This window comes from Stenella coeruleoalba (genome assembly GCF_951394435.1).
Source record: "Stenella coeruleoalba genome assembly, chromosome: 1".
Taxonomy (NCBI): domain Eukaryota; kingdom Metazoa; phylum Chordata; class Mammalia; order Artiodactyla; family Delphinidae; genus Stenella; species Stenella coeruleoalba.
In genome coordinates, this window is record NC_137169.1 from 122,305,819 (window position 1) to 122,333,216 (window position 27,398).

At 43.7% G+C, this 27,398-nt stretch overlaps 1 long non-coding RNA gene across 33 annotated transcripts in view; it reads right to left on the minus strand.

Moving 5' to 3' along the window:
- Nucleotides 1–27,398, minus strand: part of LOC307186525 — a 2,785,769-nt gene that overhangs the window by 1,312,190 nt on the left and 1,446,181 nt on the right. The gene's annotated exons all lie outside the window — the stretch shown is intronic.

Consider the following 27,398-nt stretch of genomic DNA (forward strand, 5'->3'; position numbering starts at 1 on the left):
AACAAAGCAACAGAGCCTAGGGCACTTCCACTTATGGTCCTATAGCTTAGGGAAATTAAAATCAAAAAGACACAGCCACCCCAAAGTTTGGGACGCCTCTGTTTACAAGAACCTCATTTACCGTACAAGTTCAATATCACAGAAAGTGAAAAATGGATAAAGAACTTGTGGTACTTACGTACAATGCAGTATCACTCAGCAATGAAATCTATGTCATCAGGCCCGTAGCAGCATAATGAGTGGATTCAGGTACGATGATTCTAACTGAAATAAGTCACACAGAAAAAGAAACATCATAAGATGTCACTAATACACAGAATGTAAACTTGGCTACACAGGAACTGAATTCCAAAACACAACAGGGTCTCAAATTTAGAAAACCAACTTATGCTTGCTTAAGGGTAAAGGTGAATTGGGGTGCTGCATAAAACCAGAGATTGAAATGAGCACAGATAAAGTTCCTTAAGCCAAATATGGAATAGACAAGAGCTACTCCTTGCTCAACGAAATGGACTCAACACCGCATGTTAAATGCCTAAGTATGTACCTGACTAGTAAGTATCTTAAAACTGATGGATTGCTATGTCTCCGAAAGAGAATCAAGCATGTGTACAGGGGCATAAACGCAGCAGTGATAGGATTGGAGAGGTTCGGTGAGCAAATGAAGACCCTTTGAAGTCATATTGCATGGTACCCATTCCACGGGTTTCAACTACCCAGGTTTAAGGTATTCTTCCTTCAGCTAAAACATGCATGCAGAACCTAGAGTATGATCAACCATGTGATCAGGAGACGTGTTCAAATATGTCTCAGTTTTCGTACCCTGGTACTCGGGTGCAACATTCCAGACGCTTTACTAACACTCTCCCCACTTGGAGAGTCAGCGCCTTTAACCTCCTGTTTGGCCCAGTTTGCAATTTCTGCGCAAGATGAACAGGAATAGGGAGAACCAATGAGAGACTAGCTGGAGGTGTCTGGACGGGCAAATTTAACTCTCATTTCCCACCAGGAAGAGAAAATAACCAAAGGCTCAGCATGCCGTGCCAGAACAAGATTAGGGCCTAAAGACATCCTGCAGTGTTGCGGCCAGCTCACAAGAAAGCGAGATGAAGAAAGGAGCTCAGGGGCACTGTATTTCACAAACCTGCAGAGTTATAAATGACAGCTATAGTCCAAAAATATACTGAAGTAAGGCTGCCAAGAGGACTTGAAAGCGGGGCAGAATTGCAGGAAACCGATTTCAGGAGGTAGACTGGAATTGCATTGAAAGCATAGGAAAAGAGGCAGAACGTCCACAATGATGCACTTGGCCAAAAAGGGCGTATGCGTTTTTTCCTGAATATATTCAGGAAAAAACGCATACGCCCTTTTTGGCCAACCAAGCAAGCTTGCAAAGGAAATCTGCACTACAATGAAGTCTCACTTCCCCCGGTCAAAAGGGCCATCTGAAAAAAGTGTAAAATCCAGAAAGGCAGGACAGGCCATGGAGAACTGGGAGCCTTGTTATGCTGATGGGCGGGATGTAAATTGCGAAGAACCACTTGGGAGAAGTGTATGGTGTTTCCTGAAACATCTAAAAAACAAAGCAACAGAGCCTAGGGCACTTCCACTTATGGTCCTATAGCTTAGGGAATTTAAAATCAAAAAGACACAGCCACCCCAAAGTTTGGAACGGCTCTGTTTACAAGAACCTCGTTTACAGTACAAGTTCAACATCGCAGAAAGTGAAAAATGGATAAAGAAGTTGTGGTATTTACTTACAAAGCAATATCACTCAGCAATGAAATCTGTGTCATCAGGCCCTTAGCAGCACAACGAGTGGATTCAGGTATGATGATTCTAACTGAAATAAGTCACACAGAAAAAGAAACATCATAAGATATCAGTAATACACGGAATGGAAACTTGGCTACACAGGAACTGAATTACAGAACAGAACAGGGTCTCAAATTTAGAAAAACAACTTATGCTTGCTTAAGGGTAAAGGTGAGTTGGGGTGCTGCATAAAACCAGAGATTGAAATGAGCACAGATAAAGTTCCTTAAGCCAAATATGGAATAGACAAGAGCTACTCCTTGCTCAACGAAATGGACTCAACACCGCATATTAAACGCCTAAGAATGTACCTGACTTGTAAGTATCTTAAAACCTATGGATTGCTATGTCTCCAAAAGAGAATCAAGCATGTGTACAGGGGCATAAACGCAGCAGTGATAGGATTGGAGAGGTTCGGTGAGCAAATGAAGACCCTTTGAAGTCATATTGCATGGTACCCATTCCACGGGTTTCAACTACCCAGGTTTAAGGTATTCTTCCTTCAGCTAAAACATGCATGTGGAACCCAAGTATGATCAACCATGTGATCAGGAGACGTGTTCAAATATGTCTCAGTTTTCGTACCCTGGTACTCGGGTGCAACATTCCAGACGCTTTACTAACACTCTCCCGACTTGGAGAGTCAGTCCCTTTAACCTCCTGTTTGGCCCAGTTTGCAATTTCTGCGGAAGATGAACAGGAATAGCGAGAACCAATGAGAGGCTTGCTGGAGGTGTCTGGACGGGCAAATTTAACTCTCATTTCCCACCAGGAAGAGGAAATAACCAAAGGCTCAGCGTGCCGTAACGGAACCAGATTAGGGCCTGAAGCCATCCTGCGGTGTTGCGGCCAGCTCACAAGAAAGCAAGTTGAAGAAAGGAGCTCAGGGGCACTGTAATTCACAAACCTGCAGAGTTATAAATGACAGCTATCGTCCAAAAATAGACTGAAGTGAGGCTGCCAAGAGGACTTGAAAGCGGGGCAGAATTGCAGGAAACCGATTTCAGGAGGTAGACTGGAATTGCATTGAAAGCATAGGAAAAGAGGCAGAACGTCCACAATGATGCACTTGGCCAAAAAGGGCGTATGCGTTTGTTCCTGAATATATTCAGGAAAAAACGCATACGCCCTTTTTGGCCAACCAAGCAAGCTTGCAAAGGAAATCTGCACTACAATGAAGTCTCACTTCCCCCCGGTCAAAAGGGCCATCTGAAAAAAGTGTAAAATCCAGAAAGGCAGGACAGGCCATGGAGAACTGGGAGCCTTGTTATGCTGATGGGCGGGATGTAAATTGCCAACAACCACTCGGGAGAAGTGTATGGTGTTTCCTGAAACATCTAAAAAACAAAGCAACAGAGCCTAGGGCACTTCCACTTATGGTCCTATAGCTTAGGGAATTTAAAATCAAAAAGACACAGCCACCCCAAAGTTTGGAACGGCTCTGTTTACAAGAACCTCGTTTACAGTACAAGTTCAACATCGCAGAAAGTGAAAAATGGATAAAGAAGTTGTGGTATTTACTTACAAAGCAATATCACTCAGCAATGAAATCTGTGTCATCAGGCCCTTAGCAGCACAACGAGTGGATTCAGGTATGATGATTCTAACTGAAATAAGTCACACAGAAAAAGAAACATCATAAGATATCAGTAATACACGGAATGGAAACTTGGCTACACAGGAACTGAATTACAGAACAGAACAGGGTCTCAAATTTAGAAAACCAACTTATGCTTGCTTAAGGGTAAAGGTGAGTTGGGGTGCTGCATAAAACCAGAGATTGAAATGAGCACAGATAAAGTTCCTTAAGCCAAATATGGAATAGACAAGAGCTACTCCTTGCTCAACGAAATGGACTCAACACCGCATATTAAACGCCTAAGAATGTACCTGACTTGTAAGTATCTTAAAACCTATGGATTGCTATGTCTCCAAAAGAGAATCAAGCATGTGTACAGGGGCATAAACGCAGCAGTGATAGGATTGGAGAGGTTCGGTGAGCAAATGAAGACCCTTTGAAGTCATATTGCATGGTACCCATTCCACGGGTTTCAACTACCCAGGTTTAAGGTATTCTTCCTTCAGCTAAAACATGCATGTGGAACCTAGAGTATGATCAACCATGTGATCAGGAGACGTGTTCAAATATGTCTCAGTTTTCGTACCCTGGTACTCGGGTGCAACATTCCAGATGCTTTACTAACACTCTCCCGACTTGGAGAGTCAGTCCCTTTAACCTCCTGTTTGGCCCAGTTTGCAATTTCTGCGGAAGATGAACAGGAATAGCGAGAACCAATGAGAGACTAGCTGGAGGTGTCTGGACGGGCAAATTTAACTCTCATTTCCCACCAGGAAGAGGAATTAACCAAAGGCTCAGCGTGCCGTGCCGGAACCAGATTAGGGCCTGAAGCCATCCTGCGGTGTTGCGGCCAGGTCACAAGAAAGCGAGTTGAAGAAAGGAGCTCAGGGGCACTGTAATTCACAAACCTGCAGAGTTATAAATGACAGCTATCGTCCAAAAATAGACTGAAGTAAGGCTGCCAAGAGGACTTGAAAGCGGGGCAGAATTGCAGGAAACCGATTTCAGGAGGTAGACTGGAATTGCATTGAAAGCATAGGAAAAGAGGCAGAAGGTCCACAATGATGCACTTGGCCAAAAAGGGCGTATGCGTTTTTTCCTGAATATATTCAGGAAAAAACGCATACGCCCTTTTTGGCCAACCAAGCAAGCTTGCAAAGGAAATCTGCACTACAATGAAGTCTCACTTCCCCCCGGTCAAAAGGGCCATCTGAAAAAAGTGTAAAATCCAGAAAGGCAGGACAGGCCATGGAGAACTGGGAGCCTTGTTATGCTGATGGGCGGGATGTAAATTGCCAACAACCACTCGGGAGAAGTGTATGGTGTTTCCTGAAACATCTAAAAAACAAAGCAACAGAGCCTAGGGCACTTCCACTTATGGTCCTATAGCTTAGGGAATTTAAAATCAAAAAGACACAGCCACCCCAAAGTTTGGAATGGCTCTGTTTACAAGAACCTCGTTTACAGTACAAGTTCAACATCGCAGAAAGTGAAAAATGGATAAAGAAGTTGTGGTATTTACTTACAAAGCAATATCACTCAGCAATGAAATCTGTGTCATCAGGCCCTTAGCAGCACAATGAGTGGATTCAGGTATGATGATTCTAACTAAAAGAAGTCACACAGAAAAAGAAACATCATAAGATATCAGTAATACACGGAATGGAAACTTGGCTACACAGGAACTGAATTACAGAACAGAACAGGGTCTCAAATTTAGAAAACCAACTTATGCTTGCTTAAGGGTAAAGGTGAGTTGGGGTGCTGCATAAAACCAGAGATTGAAATGAGCACAGATAAAGTTCCTTAAGCCAAATATGGAATAGACAAGAGCTACTCCTTGCTCAACGAAATGGACTCAGAACCGCACATTAAACGCCTAAGAATGTACCTGACTAGTAAGTATCTTAAAACCTATGGATTGCTATGTCTCCGAAAGAGAATCAAGCATGTGTACAGGGGCATAAACGCAGCAGTGATAGGATTGGAGAGGTTCGGTGAGCAAATGAAGACCCTTTGAAGTCATATTGCATGGTACCCATTACACGGGTCTCAACTCTCCAGGTTTAAGGTATTCTTCCTTCAGCTAAAACATGCATGTGGAACCCAAGTATGATCAACCGTGTGAACGGGAGACGTGTTCAAATATGTCTCAGTTTTCCTCCCCTGGTACTCGGGTGCAACATTCCAGGCGCTTTACTAACACTCTCCCCACTTGGAAGGTCAGCACCTTTAACCTCCTGTTTGGCACACTTTGAAATTTCTGCGGAAGATGAACAGGAATAGCGAGAACCAATGAGAGTCTTGCTGGAGGTGTCTGGACGGGCAAATTTAACTCTCATTTCCCACCAGGAAGAGGAAATAACCAAAGGCTCAGCGTGCCGTACCAGAACCAGATTAGGGCCTGAAGCCATCCTGCGGTGTTGCGGCCAGCTCACAAGAAAGCAAGTTGAAGAAAGGAGCTCAGGGGCACTGTAATTCACAAACCTGCAGAGTTATAAATGACAGCTATCGTCCAAAAATAGACTGACGTGAGGCTGCCAAGAGGACTTGAAAGCGGGGCAGAATTGCAGGAAACCGATTTCAGGAGGTAGACTGGAATTGCATTGAAAGCATAGGAAAAGAGGCAGAAAGTCCACAGTGATGCACTTGGCCAAAAAGGGCGTATGCGTTTGTTCCTGAATATATTCAGGAAAAAACGCATACGCCCTTTTTGGCCAACCAAGCAAGCTTGCAAAGGAAATCTGCACTACAATGAAGTCTCACTTCCCCCCGGTCAAAAGGGCCATCTGAAAAAAGTGTAAAATCCAGAAAGGCAGGACAGGCCATGGAGAACTGGGAGCCTTGTTATGCTGATGGGCGGGATGTAAATTGCCAACAACCACTCGGGAGAAGTGTATGGTGTTTCCTGAAACATCTAAAAAACAAAGCAACAGAGCCTAGGGCACTTCCACTTATGGTCCTATAGCTTAGGGAATTTAAAATCAAAAAGACACAGCCACCCCAAAGTTTGGAACGGCTCTGTTTACAAGAACCTCGTTTACAGTACAAGTTCAACATCGCAGAAAGTGAAAAATGGATAAAGAAGTTGTGGTATTTACTTACAAAGCAATATCACTCAGCAATGAAATCTGTGTCATCAGGCCCTTAGCAGCACAATGAGTGGATTCAGGTATGATGATTCTAACTGAAATAAGTCACACAGAAAAAGAAACATCATAAGATATCAGTAATACACGGAATGGAAACTTGGCTACACAGGAACTGAATTACAGAACAGAACAGGGTCTCAAATTTAGAAAAACAACTTATGCTTGCTTAAGGGGAAAGGTGAGTTGGGGTGCTGCATAAAACCAGAGATTGAAATGAGCACAGATAAAGTTCCTTAAGCCAAATATGGAATAGACAAGAGCTACTCCTTGCTCAACGAAATGGACTCAACACCCCATATTAAACGCCTAAGAATGTACCTGACTAGTAAGTATCTTAAAACCTATGGATTGCTAAGTCTCCGAAAGAGAATCAAGCATGTGTACAGGGGCATAAACGCAGCAGTGATAGGATTGGAGAGGTTCGGTGAGCAAATGAAGACCCTTTGAAGTCATATTGCATGGTACCCATTCCACGGGTCTTATCTCTCCAGGTTTAAGGTATTCTTCCTTCAGTTAAAACATGCATGTGGAACCCAAGTATGATCAACCATGTGAACGGGAGACGTGTTCAAATATGTCTCAGTTTTCATCCCCTGGAACTCGGGTGCAACATTCCAGACGCTTTACTAACACTCTCCCCACTTGGAGAGTCAGCGCCTTTAACCTCCTGTTTGGCCCAGTTTGCAATTTCTGCGCAAGATGAACAGGAATTGGGAGAACCAATGAGAGACTAGCTGGAGGTGTCTGGACGGGCAAATTTAACTCTCATTTCCCACCAGGATGAGGAAATAACCAAAGGCTCAGCATGCCGTGCCGGAACCAGATTAGGGCCTGAAGCCATCCTGCGGTGTTGCGGCCAGCTCAAAAGAAAGCGAGTTGAAGAAAGGAGCTCAGGGGCACTGTAATTCACAAACCTGCAGAGTTATAAATGACAGCTATCGTCCAAAAATAGACTGAAGTAAGGCTGCCAAGAGGACTTGAAAGCGGGGCAGAATTGCAGGAAACCGATTTCAGGAGGTAGACTGGAATTGCATTGAAAGCATAGGAAAAGAGGCAGAACGTCCACAATGATGCACTTGGTCAAAAAGGGCGTATGCGTTTTTTCCTGAATATATTCAGGAAAAATATATTCAGGAAAAAACGCATACGCCCTTTTTCCTGAATATATTCAGGAAAAAACGCATACGCCCTTTTTGGCCAACCAAGCAAGCTTGCAAAGGAAATCTGCACTACAATGACGTCTCACTTCCCCCCGGTCAAAAGGGCCATCTGAAAAAAGTGTAAAATCCAGAAAGGCAGGACAGGCCATGGAGAACTTGGAGCCTTGTTATGCTGATGGGTGGGATGTAAATTGCCAACAACCACTCGGGAGAAGTGTATGGTGTTTCCTGAAACATCTAAAAAACAAAGCAACAGAACCTAGGGCACTTCCACTTATGGTCCTATAGCTTAGGGAAATTAAAATCAAAAAGACACAGCCACCCAAAGTTTGGGACGCCTCCGTTTACAAGAACCTCGTTTACCGTACAAGTTCAATATCACAGAAAGTGAAAAATGGATAAAGAACTTGTGGTACTTACGTACAATACAGTATCACTCAGCAATGAAATCTATGTCATCAGGCCCGTAGCAGCATAATGAGTGGATTCAGGTACGATGATTCTAACTGAAATAAGTCACACAGAAAAAGAAACATCATAAGTTATCACTAATACACAGAATGTAAACTTGGCTACACAGGAACTGAATTCCAAAACACAACAGGGTCTCAAATTTAGAAAAGCAACTTATGCTTGCTTAAGGGGAAAGGTGAGTTGGGGTGCTGCATAAAACCAGAGATTGAAATGAGCACAGATAAAGGTCCTTAAGCCAAATATGGAATAGACAAGAGCTACTCCTTGCTCAACGAAATGGACTCAACACCGCATGTTAAATGCCTAAGAATGTACCTGACTAGTAAGTATCTTAAAACCTATGGATTGCTATGTCTCCGAAAGAGAATCAAGCATGTGTACAGGGGCATAAACGCAGCAGTGATAGGATTGGAGAGGTTCGGTGAGCAAATGAAGACCCTTTGAAGTCATATTGCATGGTACCCATTCCACGGGTTTCAACTACCCAGGTTTAAGGTATTCTTCCTTCAGCTAAAACATGCATGTAGAACCTAGAGTATGATCAACCATGTGATCAGGAGACGTGTTCAAATATGTCTCAGTTTTCCTCCCCTGGTACTCGGGTGCAACATTCCAGACGCTTTACTAACACTCTCCCCACTTGGAGAGTCAGCGCCTTTAACCTCCTGTTTGGCCCAGTTTGCAATTTCTGCGGAAGATGAACAGGAATAGCGAGAACCAATGAGAGACTAGCTGGAGGTGTCTGGACGGGCAAATTTAACTCTCATTTCCCACCAGGATGAGGAAATAACCAAAGGCTCAGCGTGCCATGCCGGAACCAGATTAGGGCCTGAAGCCATCCTGCGGTGTTGCGGCCAGGTCAAAAGAAAGCGAGTTGAAGAACGGAGCTCAGGTGCACTGTAATTCACAAACCTGCAGAGTTATAAATGACAGCTATCGTCCAAAAATATACTGAAGTAAGGCTGCCAAGAGGACTTGAAAGCGGGGCAGAATTGCAGGAAACCGATTTCAGGAGGTAGACTGGAATTGCATTGAAAGCATAGGAAAAGAGGCAGAACGTCCACAATGATGCACTTGGCCAAAAAGGGCGTATGCGTTTTTTCCTGAATATATTCAGGAAAAAACGCATACGCCCTTTTTGGCCAACCAAGCAAGCTTGCAAAGGAAATCTGCACTACAATGAAGTCTCACTTCCCCCTGGTCAAAAGGGCCATCTGAAAAAAGTGTAAAATCCAGAAAGGCAGGACAGGCCATGGAGAACTGGGAGCCTTGTTATGCTGATGGGCGGGATGTAAATTGCCAACAGACACTCGGGAGAAGTGTATGGTGTTTCCTGAAATATCGAAAAAACAAAGCAACAGAGCCTAGGGCACTTCCACTTATGGTCCTATAGCTTAGGGAAATTAAAATCAAAAAGACACAGCCACCCCAAAGTTTGGGACGCCTCTGTTTACAAGAACCTCATTTACCGTACAAGTTCAATATCACAGAAAGTGAAAAATGGATAAAGAACTTGTGGTACTTACGTACAATGCAGTATCACTCAGCAATGAAATCTATGTCATCAGGCCCGTAGCAGCATAATGAGTGGATTCAGGTACGATGATTCTAACTGAAATAAGTCACACAGAAAAAGAAACATCATAAGATGTCACTAATACACAGAATGTAAACTTGGCTACACAGGAACTGAATTCCAAAACAGAACAGGGTCTCAAATTTAGAAAACCAACTTATGCTTGCTTAAGGGTAAAGGTGAGTTGGGGTGCTGCATAAAACCAGAGATTGAAATGAGCACAGATAAAGTTCCTTAAGCCAAATATGGAATAGACAAGAGCTACTCCTTGCTCAACGAAATGGACTCAACACCGCATGTTAAATGCCTAAGAATGTACCTGACTAGTAAGTATCTTAAAACCGATGGATTGCTTTGTCTCCGAAAGAGAATCAAGCATGTGTACAGGGGCATAAACGCAGCAGTGATAGGATTGGAGAGGTTCGGTGAGCAAATGAAGACCCTTTGAAGTCATATTGCATGGTACCCATTCCACGGGTTTCAACTACCCAGGTTTAAGGTATTCTTCCTTCAGCTAAAACATGCATGTAGAACCTAGAGTATGATCAACCATGTGATCAGGAGACGTGTTCAAATATGTCTCAGTTTTCGTACCCTGGTACTCGGGTGCAACATTCCAGACGCTTTACTAACACTCTCCCCACTTGGAGAGTCAGCGCCTTTAACCTCCTGTTTGGCCCAGTTTGCAATTTCTGCGCAAGATGAACAGGAATAGGGAGAACCAAAGAGAGACTAGCTGGAGGTGTCTGGACGGGCAAATTTAACTCTCATTTCCCACCAGGAAGAGAAAATAACCAAAGGCTCAGCATGCCGTGCCAGAAGAAGATTAGGGCCTAAAGACATCCTGCAGTGTTGCGGCCAGCTCACAAGAAAGCGAGATGAAGAAAGGAGCTCAGGGGCACTGTATTTCACAAACCTGCAGAGTTATAAATGACAGCTATAGTCCAAAAATATACTGAAGTAAGGCTGCCAAGAGGACTTGAAAGCGGGGCAGAATTGCAGGAAACCGATTTCAGGAGGTAGACTGGAATTGCATTGAAAGCATAGGAAAAGAGGCAGAACGTCCACAATGATGCACTTGGCCGAAAAGGGCGTATGCGTTTTTTCCTGAATATATTCAGGAAAAAACGCATACGCCCTTTTTGGCCAACCAAGCAAGCTTGCAAAGGAAATCTGCACTACAATGAAGTCTCACTTCCCCCCGGTCAAAAGGGCCATCTGAAAAAAGTGTAAAATCCAGAAAGGCAGGACAGGCCATGGAGAACTGGGAGCCTTGTTATGCTGATGGGCGGGATGTAAATTGCGAAGAACCACTTGGGAGAAGTGTATGGTGTTTCCTGAAACATCTAAAAAACAAAGCAACAGAGCCTAGGGCACTTCCACTTATGGTCCTATAGCTTAGGGAATTTAAAATCAAAAAGACACAGCCACCCCAAAGTTTGGAACGGCTCTGTTTACAAGAACCTCGTTTACAGTACAAGTTCAACATCGCAGAAAGTGAAAAATGGATAAAGAAGTTGTGGTATTTACTTACAAAGCAATATCACTCAGCAATGAAATCTGTGTCATCAGGCCCTTAGCAGCACAACGAGTGGATTCAGGTATGATGATTCTAACTGAAATAAGTCACACAGAAAAAGAAACATCATAAGATATCAGTAATACACGGAATGGAAACTTGGCTACACAGGAACTGAATTACAGAACAGAACAGGGTCTCAAATTTAGAAAAACAACTTATGCTTGCTTAAGGGGAAAGGTGAGTTGGGGTGCTGCATAAAACCAGAGATTGAAATGAGCACAGATAAAGTTCCTTAAGCCAAATATGGAATAGACAAGAGCTACTCCTTGCTCAACGAAATGGACTCAACACCGCATATTAAACGCCTAAGAATGTACCTGACTAGTAAGTATCTTAAAACCTATGGATTGCTATGTCTCCAAAAGAGAATCAAGCATGTGTACAGGGGCATAAACGCAGCAGTGATAGGATTGGAGAGGTTCGGTGAGCAAATGAAGACCCTTTGAAGTCATATTGCATGGTACCCATTCCACGGGTTTCAACTACCCAGGTTTAAGGTATTCTTCCTTCAGCTAAAACATGCATGTGGAACCTAGAGTATGATCAACCATGTGATCAGGAGACGTGTTCAAATATGTCTCAGTTTTCGTACCGTGGTACTCGGGTGCAACATTCCAGACGCTTTACTAACACTCTCCCGACTTGGAGAGTCAGTCCCTTTAACCTCCTGTTTGGCCCAGTTTGCAATTTCTGCGGAAGATGAACAGGAATAGCGAGAACCAATGAGAGACTAGCTGGAGGTGTCTGGACGGGCAAATTTAACTCTCATTTCCCACCAGGAAGAGGAATTAACCAAAGGCTCAGCGTGCCGTGCCGGAACCAGATTAGGGCCTGAAGCCATCCTGCGGTGTTGCGGCCAGCTCACAAGAAAGCGAGTTGAAGAAAGGAGCTCAGGTGCACTGTAATTCACAAACCTGCAGAGTTATAAATGACAGCTATAGTCCAAAAATATACTGAAGTAGGGCTGCCAAGAGGACTTGAAAGCGGGGCAGAATTGCAGGAAACCGATTTCAGGAGGTAGACTGGAATTGCATTGAAAGCATAGGAAAAGAGGCAGAACGTCCACAATGATGCACTTGGCCAAAAAGGGCGTATGCGTTTTTTCCTGAATATATTCAGGAAAAAACGCATACGCCCTTTTTGGCCAACCAAGCAAGCTTGCAAAGGAAATCTGCACGACAATGAAGTCTCACTTCCCCCCGGTCAAAAGGGCCATCTGAAAAAAGAGTAAAATCCAGAAAAGCAGGACAGGCCATGGAGAACTGGGAGCCTTGTTATGCTGATGGGCGGGATGTAAATTGCCAACAGACACTCGGGAGAAGTGTATGGTGTTTCCTGAAACATCTAAAAAACAAAGCAACAGAGCCTAGGGCACTTCCACTTATGGTCCTATAGCTTAGGTAAATTAAAATCAAAAAGACACAGCCACCCCAAAGTTTGGGACGCCTCTGTTTACAAGAAACTCGTTTACAGTACAAGTTCAACATCGCAGAAAGTGAAAAATGGATAAAGAAGTTGTGGTATTTACTTACAAAGCAATATCACTCAGCAATGAAATCTGTGTCATCAGGCCCTTAGCAGCACAATGAGTGGATTCAGGTATGATGATTCTAACTGAAATAAGTCACACAGAAAAAGAAACATCATAAGATATCAGTAATACACGGAATGTAAACTTGGCTACACAGGAACTGAATTACAGAACAGAACAGGGTCTCAAATTTAGAAAACCAACTTATGCTTGCTTAAGGGTAAAGGTGAGTTGGGGTGCTGCATAAAACCAGAGATTGAAATGAGCACAGATAAAGTTCCTTAAGCCAAATATGGAATAGACAAGAGCTACTCCTTGCTCAACGAAATAGACTCAACACCGCATATTAAACGCCTAAGAATGTACCTGACTAGTAAGTATTTTAAAACCTATAGATTGCTATGTCTCCGAAAGAGAATCAAGCATGTGTACAGGGGCATAAACGCAGCAGTGATAGGATTGGAGATGTTCGGTGAGCAAATGAAGACCCTTTGAAGTCATATTGCATGGTACCCATTCCACGGGTTTCAACTACCCAGGTTTTAGGTATTCTTCCTTCAGCTAAAACATGCATGTGGAACCCAGAGTATGATCAACCATGTGATCGGGAGACGTGTTCAAATATGTCTCAGTTTTCCTCCCCTGGTACTCGGGTGCAACATTCCAGACGCTTTACTAACACTCTCCCCACTTGGAAGGTCAGCACCTTTAACCTCCTGTTTGGCACACTTTGCAATTTCTGCGGAAGATGAACAGGAATAGCGAGAACCAATGAGAGGCTTGCTGGAGGTGTCTGGACGGGCAAATTTAACTCTCATTTCCCACCAGGAAGAGGAAATAACCAAAGGCTCAGCGTGCCGTAACGGAACCAGATTAGGGCCTGAAGCCATCCTGCGGTGTTGCGGCCAGCTCACAAGAAAGCAAGTTGAAGAAAGGAGCTCAGGGGCACTGTAATTCACAAACCTGCAGAGTTATAAATGACAGCTATCGTCCAAAAATAGACTGAAGTGAGGCTGCCAAGAGGACTTGAAAGCGGGGCAGAATTGCAGGAAACCGATTTCAGGAGGTAGACTGGAATTGCTTTGAAAGCATAGGAAAAGAGGCAGAACGTCCACAATGATGCACTTGGCCAAAAAGGGCGTATGCGTTTGTTCCTGAATATATTCAGGAAAAAACGCATACGCCCTTTTTGGCCAACCAAGCAAGCTTGCAAAGGAAATCTGCACTACAATGAAGTCTCACTTCCCCCCGGTCAAAAGGGCCATCTGAAAAAAGTGTAAAATCCAGAAAGGCAGGACAGGCCATGGAGAACTGGGAGCCTTGTTATGCTGATGGGCGGGATGTAAATTGCCAACAACCACTCGGGAGAAGTGTATGGTGTTTCCTGAAACATCTAAAAAACAAAGCAACAGAGCCTAGGGCACTTCCACTTATGGTCCTATAGCTTAGGGAATTTAAAATCAAAAAGACACAGCCACCCCAAAGTTTGGAACGGCTCTGTTTACAAGAACCTCGTTTACAGTACAAGTTCAACATCGCAGAAAGTGAAAAATGGATAAAGAAGTTGTGGTATTTACTTACAAAGCAATATCACTCAGCAATGAAATCTGTGTCATCAGGCCCTTAGCAGCACAACGAGTGGATTCAGGTATGATGATTCTAACTGAAATAAGTCACACAGAAAAAGAAACATCATAAGATATCAGTAATACACGGAATGGAAACTTGGCTACACAGGAACTGAATTACAGAACAGAACAGGGTCTCAAATTTAGAAAAACAACTTATGCTTGCTTAAGGGTAAAGGTGAGTTGGGGTGCTGCATAAAACCAGAGATTGAAATGAGCACAGATAAAGTTCCTTAAGCCAAATATGGAATAGACAAGAGCTACTCCTTGCTCAACGAAATGGACTCAACACCGCATATTAAACGCCTAAGAATGTACCTGACTTGTAAGTATCTTAAAACCTATGGATTGCTATGTCTCCAAAAGAGAATCAAGCATGTGTACAGGGGCATAAACGCAGCAGTGATAGGATTGGAGAGGTTCGGTGAGCAAATGAAGACCCTTTGAAGTCATATTGCATGGTACCCATTCCACGGGTTTCAACTACCCAGGTTTAAGGTATTCTTCCTTCAGCTAAAACATGCATGTGGAACCTAGAGTATGATCAACCATGTGATCAGGAGACGTGTTCAAATATGTCTCAGTTTTCGTACCCTGGTACTCGGGTGCAACATTCCAGACGCTTTACTAACACTCTCCCGACTTGGAGAGTCAGTCCCTTTAACCTCCTGTTTGGCCCAGTTTGCAATTTCTGCGGAAGATGAACAGGAATAGCGAGAACCAATGAGAGACTAGCTGGAGGTGTCTGGACGGGCAAATTTAACTCTCATTTCCCACCAGGAAGAGGAATTAACCAAAGGCTCAGCGTGCTGTGCCGGAACCAGATTAGGGCCTGAAGCCATCCTGCGGTGTTGCGGCCAGCTCACAAGAAAGCGAGTTGAAGAAAGGAGCTCAGGTGCACTGTAATTCACAAACCTGCAGAGTTATAAATGACAGCTATCGTCCAAAAATATACTGAAGTAAGGCTGCCAAGAGGACTTGAAAGCGGGGCAGAATTGCAGGAAACCGATTTCAGGAGGTAGACTGGAATTGCATTGAAAGCATAGGAAAAGAGGCAGAAGGTCCACAATGATGCACTTGGCCAAAAAGGGCGTATGCGTTTTTTCCTGAATATATTCAGGAAAAAACGCATACGCCCTTTTTGGCCAACCAAGCAAGCTTGCAAAGGAAATCTGCACTACAATGAAGTCTCACTTCCCCCCGGTCAAAAGGGCCATCTGAAAAAAGTGTAAAATCCAGAAAGGCAGGACAGGCCATGGAGAACTGGGAGCCTTGTTATGCTGATGGGCGGGATGTAAATTGCCAACAACCACTCGGGAGAAGTGTATGGTGTTTCCTGAAACATCTAAAAAACAAAGCAACAGAGCCTAGGGCACTTCCACTTATGGTCCTATAGCTTAGGGAATTTAAAATCAAAAAGACACAGCCACCCCAAAGTTTGGAACGGCTCTGTTTACAAGAACCTCGTTTACAGTACAAGTTCAACATCGCAGAAAGTGAAAAATGGATAAAGAAGTTGTGGTATTTACTTACAAAGCAATATCACTCAGCAATGAAATCTGTGTCATCAGGCCCTTAGCAGCACAATGAGTGGATTCAGGTATGATGATTCTAACTAAAAGAAGTCACACAGAAAAAGAAACATCATAAGATATCAGTAATACACGGAATGGAAACTTGGCTACACAGGAACTGAATTACAGAACAGAACAGGGTCTCAAATTTAGAAAACCAACTTATGCTTGCTTAAGGGTAAAGGTGAGTTGGGGTGCTGCATAAAACCAGAGATTGAAATGAGCACAGATAAAGTTCCTTAAGCCAAATATGGAATAGACAAGAGCTACTCCTTGCTCAACGAAATGGACTCAGAACCGCACATTAAACGCCTAAGAATGTAGCTGACTAGTAAGTATCTTAAAACCTATGGATTGCTATGTCTCCGAAAGAGAATCAAGCATGTGTACAGGGGCATAAACGCAGCAGTGATAGGATTGGAGAGGTTCGGTGAGCAAATGAAGACCCTTTGAAGTCATATTGCATGGTACCCATTACACGGGTCTCAACTCTCCAGGTTTAAGGTATTCTTCCTTCAGCTAAAACATGCATGTGGAACCCAAGTATGATCAACCATGTGAACGGGAGACGTGTTCAAATATGTCTCAGTTTTCCTCCCCTGGTACTCGGGTGCAACATTCCAGGCGCTTTACTAACACTCTCCCCACTTGGAAGGTCAGCACCTTTAACCTCCTGTTTGGCACACTTTGAAATTTCTGCGGAAGATGAACAGGAATAGCGAGAACCAATGAGAGTCTTGCTGGAGGTGTCTGGACGGGCAAATTTAACTCTCATTTCCCACCAGGAAGAGGAAATAACCAAAGGCTCAGCGTGCCGTACCGGAACCAGATTAGGGCCTGAAGCCATCCTGCGGTGTTGCGGCCAGCTCACAAGAAAGCAAGTTGAAGAAAGGAGCTCAGGGGCACTGTAATTCACAAACCTGCAGAGTTATAAATGACAGCTATCGTCCAAAAATAGACTGACGTGAGGCTGCCAAGAGGACTTGAAAGCGGGGCAGAATTGCAGGAAACCGATTTCAGGAGGTAGACTGGAATTGCATTGAAAGCATAGGAAAAGAGGCAGAAAGTCCACAGTGATGCACTTGGCCAAAAAGGGCGTATGCGTTTGTTCCTGAATATATTCAGGAAAAAACGCATACGCCCTTTTTGGCCAACCAAGCAAGCTTGCAAAGGAAATCTGCACTACAATGAAGTCTCACTTCCCCCCGGTCAAAAGGGCCATCTGAAAAAAGTGTAAAATCCAGAAAGGCAGGACAGGCCATGGAGAACTGGGAGCCTTGTTATGCTGATGGGCGGGATGTAAATTGCCAACAACCACTCGAGAGAAGTGTATGGTGTTTCCTGAAACATCTAAAAAACAAAGCAACAGAGCCTAGGGCACTTCCACTTATGGTCCTATAGCTTAGGGAATTTAAAATCAAAAAGACACAGCCACCCCAAAGTTTGGAACGGCTCTGTTTACAAGAACCTCGTTTACAGTACAAGTTCAACATCGCAGAAAGTGAAAAATGGATAAAGAAGTTGTGGTATTTACTTACAAAGCAATATCACTCAGCAATGAAATCTGTGTCATCAGGCCCTTAGCAGCACAACGAGTGGATTCAGGTATGATGATTCTAACTGAAATAAGTCACACAGAAAAAGAAACATCATAAGATATCAGTAATACACGGAATGGAAACTTGGCTACACAGGAACTGAATTACAGAACAGAACAGGGTCTCAAATTTAGAAAAACAACTTATGCTTGCTTAAGGGGAAAGGTGAGTTGGGGTGCTGCATAAAACCAGAGATTGAAATGAGCACAGATAAAGTTCCTTAAGCCAAATATGGAATAGACAAGAGCTACTCCTTGCTCAACGAAATGGACTCAACACCCCATATTAAACGCCTAAGAATGTACCTGACTAGTAAGTATCTTAAAACCTATGGATTGCTAAGTCTCCGAAAGAGAATCAAGCATGTGTACAGGGGCATAAACGCAGCAGTGATAGGATTGGAGAGGTTCGGTGAGCAAATGAAGACCCTTTGAAGTCATATTGCATGGTACCCATTCCACGGGTCTTATCTCTCCAGGTTTAAGGTATTCTTCCTTCAGTTAAAACATGCATGTGGAACCCAAGTATGATCAACCATGTGAACGGGAGACGTGTTCAAATATGTCTCAGTTTTCATCCCCTGGTACTCGGGTGCAACATTCCAGACGCTTTACTAACACTCTCCCCACTTGGAGAGTCAGCGCCTTTAACCTCCTGTTTGGCCCAGTTTGCAATTTCTGCGCAAGATGAACAGGAATTGGGAGAACCAATGAGAGACTAGCTGGAGGTGTCTGGACGGGCAAATTTAACTCTCATTTCCCACCAGGATGAGGAAATAACCAAAGGCTCAGCATGCCGTGCCGGAACCAGATTAGGGCCTGAAGCCATCCTGCGGTGTTGCGGCCAGCTCAAAAGAAAGCGAGTTGAAGAAAGGAGCTCAGGGGCACTGTAATTCACAAACCTGCAGAGTTATAAATGACAGCTATCGTCCAAAAATAGACTGAAGTAAGGCTGCCAAGAGGACTTGAAAGCGGGGCAGAATTGCAGGAAACCGATTTCAGGAGGTAGACTGGAATTGCATTGAAAGCATAGGAAAAGAGGCAGAACGTCCACAATGATGCACTTGGTCAAAAAGGGCGTATGCGTTTTTTCCTGAATATATTCAGGAAAAATATATTCAGGAAAAAACGCATACGCCCTTTTTCCTGAATATATTCAGGAAAAAACGCATACGCCCTTTTTGGCCAACCAAGCAAGCTTGCAAAGGAAATCTGCACTACAATGAAGTCTCACTTCCCCCCGGTCAAAAGGGCCATCTGAAAAAAGTGTAAAATCCAGAAAGGCAGGACAGGCCATGGAGAACTGGGAGCCTTGTTATGCTGATGGGTGGGATGTAAATTGCCAACAACCACTCGGGAGAAGTGTATGGTGTTTCCTGAAACATCTAAAAAACAAAGCAACAGAACCTAGGGCACTTCCACTTATGGTCCTATAGCTTAGGGAAATTAAAATCAAAAAGACACAGCCACCCAAAGTTTGGGACGCCTCCGTTTACAAGAACCTCGTTTACCGTACAAGTTCAATATCACAGAAAGTGAAAAATGGATAAAGAACTTGTGGTACTTACGTACAATACAGTATCACTCAGCAATGAAATCTATGTCATCAGGCCCGTAGCAGCATAATGAGTGGATTCAGGTACGATGATTCTAACTGAAATAAGTCACACAGAAAAAGAAACATCATAAGTTATCACTAATACACAGAATGTAAACTTGGCTACACAGGAACTGAATTCCAAAACACAACAGGGTCTCAAATTTAGAAAAGCAACTTATGCTTGCTTAAGGGGAAAGGTGAGTTGGGGTGCTGCATAAAACCAGAGATTGAAATGAGCACAGATAAAGGTCCTTAAGCCAAATATGGAATAGACAAGAGCTACTCCTTGCTCAACGAAATGGACTCAACACCGCATGTTAAATGCCTAAGAATGTACCTGACTAGTAAGTATCTTAAAACCTATGGATTGCTATGTCTCCGAAAGAGAATCAAGCATGTGTACAGGGGCATAAACGCAGCAGTGATAGGATTGGAGAGGTTCGGTGAGCAAATGAAGACCCTTTGAAGTCATATTGCATGGTACCCATTCCACGGGTTTCAACTACCCAGGTTTAAGGTATTCTTCCTTCAGCTAAAACATGCATGTAGAACCTAGAGTATGATCAACCATGTGATCAGGAGACGTGTTCAAATATGTCTCAGTTTTCCTCCCCTGGTACTCGGGTGCAACATTCCAGACGCTTTACTAACACTCTCCCCACTTGGAGAGTCAGCGCCTTTAACCTCCTGTTTGGCCCAGTTTGCAATTTCTGCGGAAGATGAACAGGAATAGCGAGAACCAATGAGAGACTAGCTGGAGGTGTCTGGACGGGCAAATTTAACTCTCATTTCCCACCAGGATGAGGAAATAACCAAAGGCTCAGCGTGTCATGCCGGAACCAGATTAGGGCCTGAAGCCATCCTGCGGTGTTGCGGCCAGGTCAAAAGAAAGCGAGTTGAAGAACGGAGCTCAGGTGCACTGTAATTCACAAACCTGCAGAGTTATAAATGACAGCTATCGTCCAAAAATAGACTGAAGTAAGGCTGCCAAGAGGACTTGAAAGCGGGGCAGAATTGCAGGAAACCGATTTCAGGAGGTAGACTGGAATTGCATTGAAAGCATAGGAAAAGAGGCAGAACGTCCACAATGATGCACTTGGCCAAAAAGGGCGTATGCGTTTTTTCCTGAATATATTCAGGAAAAAACGCATACGCCCTTTTTGGCCAACCAAGCAAGCTTGCAAAGGAAATCTGCACTACAATGAAGTCTCACTTCCCCCCGGTCAAAAGGGCCATCTGAAAAAAGTGTAAAATCCAGAAAGGCAGGACAGGCCATGGAGAACTGGGAGCCTTGTTATGCTGATGGGCGGGATGTAAATTGCCAACAACCACTCGAGAGAAGTGTATGGTGTTTCCTGAAACATCTAAAAAACAAAGCAACAGAGCCTAGGGCACTTCCACTTATGGTCCTATAGCTTAGGGAATTTAAAATCAAAAAGACACAGCCACCCCAAAGTTTGGAACGGCTCTGTTTACAAGAACCTCGTTTACAGTACAAGTTCAACATCGCAGAAAGTGAAAAATGGATAAAGAAGTTGTGGTATTTACTTACAAAGCAATATCACTCAGCAATGAAATCTGTGTCATCAGGCCCTTAGCAGCACAACGAGTGGATTCAGGTATGATGATTCTAACTGAAATAAGTCACACAGAAAAAGAAACATCATAAGATATCAGTAATACACGGAATGGAAACTTGGCTACACAGGAACTGAATTACAGAACAGAACAGGGTCTCAAATTTAGAAAAACAACTTATGCTTGCTTAAGGGGAAAGGTGAGTTGGGGTGCTGCATAAAACCAGAGATTGAAATGAGCACAGATAAAGTTCCTTAAGCCAAATATGGAATAGACAAGAGCTACTCCTTGCTCAACGAAATGGACTCAACACCCCATATTAAACGCCTAAGAATGTACCTGACTAGTAAGTATCTTAAAACCTATGGATTGCTAAGTCTCCGAAAGAGAATCAAGCATGTGTACAGGGGCATAAACGCAGCAGTGATAGGATTGGAGAGGTTCGGTGAGCAAATGAAGACCCTTTGAAGTCATATTGCATGGTACCCATTCCACGGGTCTTATCTCTCCAGGTTTAAGGTATTCTTCCTTCAGTTAAAACATGCATGTGGAACCCAAGTATGATCAACCATGTGAACGGGAGACGTGTTCAAATATGTCTCAGTTTTCATCCCCTGGTACTCGGGTGCAACATTCCAGACGCTTTACTAACACTCTCCCCACTTGGAGAGTCAGCGCCTTTAACCTCCTGTTTGGCCCAGTTTGCAATTTCTGCGCAAGATGAACAGGAATTGGGAGAACCAATGAGAGACTAGCTGGAGGTGTCTGGACGGGCAAATTTAACTCTCATTTCCCACCAGGATGAGGAAATAACCAAAGGCTCAGCATGCCGTGCCGGAACCAGATTAGGGCCTGAAGCCATCCTGCGGTGTTGCGGCCAGCTCAAAAGAAAGCGAGTTGAAGAAAGGAGCTCAGGGGCACTGTAATTCACAAACCTGCAGAGTTATAAATGACAGCTATCGTCCAAAAATAGACTGAAGTAAGGCTGCCAAGAGGACTTGAAAGCGGGGCAGAATTGCAGGAAACCGATTTCAGGAGGTAGACTGGAATTGCATTGAAAGCATAGGAAAAGAGGCAGAACGTCCACAATGATGCACTTGGTCAAAAAGGGCGTATGCGTTTTTTCCTGAATATATTCAGGAAAAATATATTCAGGAAAAAACGCATACGCCCTTTTTCCTGAATATATTCAGGAAAAAACGCATACGCCCTTTTTGGCCAACCAAGCAAGCTTGCAAAGGAAATCTGCACTACAATGAAGTCTCACTTCCCCCCGGTCAAAAGGGCCATCTGAAAAAAGTGTAAAATCCAGAAAGGCAGGACAGGCCATGGAGAACTGGGAGCCTTGTTATGCTGATGGGTGGGATGTAAATTGCCAACAACCACTCGGGAGAAGTGTATGGTGTTTCCTGAAACATCTAAAAAACAAAGCAACAGAACCTAGGGCACTTCCACTTATGGTCCTATAGCTTAGGGAAATTAAAATCAAAAAGACACAGCCACCCAAAGTTTGGGACGCCTCCGTTTACAAGAACCTCGTTTACCGTACAAGTTCAATATCACAGAAAGTGAAAAATGGATAAAGAACTTGTGGTACTTACGTACAATACAGTATCACTCAGCAATGAAATCTATGTCATCAGGCCCGTAGCAGCATAATGAGTGGATTCAGGTACGATGATTCTAACTGAAATAAGTCACACAGAAAAAGAAACATCATAAGTTATCACTAATACACAGAATGTAAACTTGGCTACACAGGAACTGAATTCCAAAACACAACAGGGTCTCAAATTTAGAAAAGCAACTTATGCTTGCTTAAGGGGAAAGGTGAGTTGGGGTGCTGCATAAAACCAGAGATTGAAATGAGCACAGATAAAGGTCCTTAAGCCAAATATGGAATAGACAAGAGCTACTCCTTGCTCAACGAAATGGACTCAACACCGCATGTTAAATGCCTAAGAATGTACCTGACTAGTAAGTATCTTAAAACCTATGGATTGCTATGTCTCCGAAAGAGAATCAAGCATGTGTACAGGGGCATAAACGCAGCAGTGATAGGATTGGAGAGGTTCGGTGAGCAAATGAAGACCCTTTGAAGTCATATTGCATGGTACCCATTCCACGGGTTTCAACTACCCAGGTTTAAGGTATTCTTCCTTCAGCTAAAACATGCATGTAGAACCTAGAGTATGATCAACCATGTGATCAGGAGACGTGTTCAAATATGTCTCAGTTTTCCTCCCCTGGTACTCGGGTGCAACATTCCAGACGCTTTACTAACACTCTCCCCACTTGGAGAGTCAGCGCCTTTAACCTCCTGTTTGGCCCAGTTTGCAATTTCTGCGGAAGATGAACAGGAATAGCGAGAACCAATGAGAGACTAGCTGGAGGTGTCTGGACGGGCAAATTTAACTCTCATTTCCCACCAGGATGAGGAAATAACCAAAGGCTCAGCGTGTCATGCCGGAACCAGATTAGGGCCTGAAGCCATCCTGCGGTGTTGCGGCCAGGTCAAAAGAAAGCGAGTTGAAGAACGGAGCTCAGGTGCACTGTAATTCACAAACCTGCAGAGTTATAAATGACAGCTATCGTCCAAAAATAGACTGAAGTAAGGCTGCCAAGAGGACTTGAAAGCGGGGCAGAATTGCAGGAAACCGATTTCAGGAGGTAGACTGGAATTGCATTGAAAGCATAGGAAAAGAGGCAGAACGTCCACAATGATGCACTTGGCCAAAAAGGGCGTATGCGTTTTTTCCTGAATATATTCAGGAAAAAACGCATACGCCCTTTTTGGCCAACCAAGCAAGCTTGCAAAGGAAATCTGCACTACAATGAAGTCTCACTTCCCCCTGGTCAAAAGGGCCATCTGAAAAAAGTGTAAAATCCAGAAAGGCAGGACAGGCCATGGAGAACTGGGAGCCTTGTTATGCTGATGGGCGGGATGTAAATTGCCAACAGACACTCGGGAGAAGTGTATGGTGTTTCCTGAAATATCGAAAAAACAAAGCAACAGAGCCTAGGGCACTTCCACTTATGGTCCTATAGCTTAGGGAAATTAAAATCAAAAAGACACAGCCACCCCAAAGTTTGGGACGCCTCTGTTTACAAGAACCTCATTTACCGTACAAGTTCAATATCACAGAAAGTGAAAAATGGATAAAGAACTTGTGGTACTTACGTACAATGCAGTATCACTCAGCAATGAAATCTATGTCATCAGGCCCGTAGCAGCATAATGAGTGGATTCAGGTACGATGATTCTAACTGAAATAAGTCACACAGAAAAAGAAACATCATAAGATGTCACTAATACACAGAATGTAAACTTGGCTACACAGGAACTGAATTCCAAAACAGAACAGGGTCTCAAATTTAGAAAACCAACTTATGCTTGCTTAAGGGTAAAGGTGAGTTGGGGTGCTGCATAAAACCAGAGATTGAAATGAGCACAGATAAAGTTCCTTAAGCCAAATATGGAATAGACAAGAGCTACTCCTTGCTCAACGAAATGGACTCAACACCGCATGTTAAATGCCTAAGAATGTACCTGACTAGTAAGTATCTTAAAACCGATGGATTGCTTTGTCTCCGAAAGAGAATCAAGCATGTGTACAGGGGCATAAACGCAGCAGTGATAGGATTGGAGAGGTTCGGTGAGCAAATGAAGACCCTTTGAAGTCATATTGCATGGTACCCATTCCACGGGTTTCAACTACCCAGGTTTAAGGTATTCTTCCTTCAGCTAAAACATGCATGTAGAACCTAGAGTATGATCAAGCATGTGATCAGGAGACGTGTTCAAATATGTCTCAGTTTTCGTACCCTGGTACTCGGGTGCAACATTCCAGATGCTTTACTAACACTCTCCCCACATGGAGAGTCAGCGCCTTTAACCTCCTGTTTGGCCCAGTTTGCAATTTCTGCGCAAGATGAACAGGAATAGGGAGAACCAAAGAGAGACTGGCTGGAGGTGTCTGGACGGGCAAATTTAACTCTCATTTCCCACCAGGAAGAGAAAATAACCAAAGGCTCAGCATGCCGTGCCAGAACAAGATTAGGGCCTAAAGACATCCTGCAGTGTTGCGGCCAGCTCACAAGAAAGCGAGATGAAGAAAGGAGCTCAGGGGCACTGTATTTCACAAACCTGCAGAGTTATAAATGACAGCTATAGTCCAAAAATATACTGAAGTAAGGCTGCCAAGAGGACTTCAAAGCGGGGCAGAATTGCAGGAAACCGATTTCAGGAGGTAGACTGGAATTGCATTGAAAGCATAGGAAAAGAGGCAGAAGGTCCACAATGATGCACTTGGCCAAAAAGGGCGTATGCGTTTTTTCCTGAATATATTCAGGAAAAAACGCATACGCCCTTTTTGGCCAACCAAGCAAGCTTGCAAAGGAAATCTGCACTACAATGAAGTCTCACTTCCCCCCGGTCAAAAGGGCCATCTGAAAAAAGTGTAAAATCCAGAATGGCAGGACAGGCCATGGAGAACTGGGAGCCTTGTTATGCTGATGGGCGGGATATAAATTGCCAACAGACACTCGGGAGAAGTGTATGGTGTTTCCTGAAACATCTAAAAAACAAAGCAACAGAGCCTAGGGCACTTCCACTTATGGTCCTATAGCTTAGGGAAATTAAAATCAAAAAGACACAGCCACCCCAAAGTTTGGGACGCCTCTGTTTACAAGAACCTCGTTTACAGTACAAGTTCAACATCGCAGAAAGTGAAAAATGGATAAAGAAGTTGTGGTATTTACTTACAAAGCAATATCACTCAGCAATGAAATCTGTGTCATCAGGCCCTTAGCAGCACAATGAGTGGATTCAGGTATGATGATTCTAACTGAAATAAGTCACACAGAAAAAGAAACATCATAAGATATCAGTAATACACGGAATGTAAACTTGGCTACACAGGAACTGAATTACAGAACAGAACAGGGTCTCAAATTTAGAAAACCAACTTATGCTTGCTTAAGGGTAAAGGTGAGTTGGGGTGCTGCATAAAACCAGAGATTGAAATGAGCACAGATAAAGTTCCTTAAGCCAAATATGGAATAGACAAGAGCTACTCCTTGCTCAACGAAATGGACTCAACACCGCATATTAAACGCCTAAGAATGTACCTGACTAGTAAGTATCTTAAAACCTACAGATTGCTATGTCTCCGAAAGAGAATCAAGCATGTGTACAGGGGCATAAACGCAGCAGTGATAGGATTGGAGAGGTTCGGTGAGCAAATGAAGACCCTTTGAAGTCATATTGCATGGTACCCATTCCACGGGTTTCAACTACCCAGGTTTTAGGTATTCTTCCTTCAGCTAAAACATGCATGTGGAACCCAGAGTATGATCAACCATGTGATCGGGAGACGTGTTCAAATATGTCTCAGTTTTCCTCCCCTGGTACTCGGGTGCAACATTCCAGACGCTTTACTAACACTCTCCCCACTTGGAAGGTCAGCACCTTTAACCTCCTGTTTGGCACACTTTGCAATTTCTGCGGAAGATGAACAGGAATAGCGAGAACCAATGAGAGGTTTGCTGGAGGTGTCTGGACGGGCAAATTTAACTCTCATTTCCCACCAGGAAGAGGAAATAACCAAAGGCTCAGCGTGCCGTACCGGAACCAGATTAGGGCCTGAAGCCATCCTGCGGTGTTGCGGCCAGCTCACAAGAAAGCAAGTTGAAGAAAGGAGCTCAGGGGCACTGTAATTCACAAACCTGCAGAGTTATAAATGACAGCTATCGTCCAAAAATAGACTGAAGTGAGGCTGCCAAGAGGACTTGAAAACGGGGCAGAATTGCAGGAAACCGATTTCAGGAGGTAGACTGGAATTGCATTGAAAGCATAGGAAAAGAGGCAGAACGTCCACAATGATGCACTTGGCCAAAAAGGGTGTATGCGTTTGTTCCTGAATATATTCAGGAAAAAACGCATACGCCCTTTTTGGCCAACCAAGCAAGCTTGCAAAGGAAATCTGCACTACAATGAAGTCTCACATCCCCCCGGTCAAAAGGGCCATCTGAAAAAAGTGTAAAATCCAGAAAGGCAGGACAGGCCATGGAGAACTGGGAGCCTTGTTATGCTGATGGGCGGGATGTAAATTGCGAAGAACCACTTGGGAGAAGTGTATGGTGTTTCCTGAAACATCTAAAAAACAAAGCAACAGAGCCTAGGGCACTTCCACTTATGGTCCTATAGCTTAGGGAATTTAAAATCAAAAAGACACAGCCACCCCAAAGTTTGGAACGGCTCTGTTTACAAGAACCTCGTTTACAGTACAAGTTCAACATCGCAGAAAGTGAAAAATGGATAAAGAAGTTGTGGTATTTACTTACAAAGCAATATCACTCAGCAATGAAATCTGTGTCATCAGGCCCTTAGCAGCACAACGAGTGGATTCAGGTATGATGATTCTAACTGAAATAAGTCACACAGAAAAAGAAACATCATAAGATATCAGTAATACACGGAATGGAAACTTGGCTACACAGGAACTGAATTACAGAACAGAACAGGGTCTCAAATTTAGAAAAACAACTTAT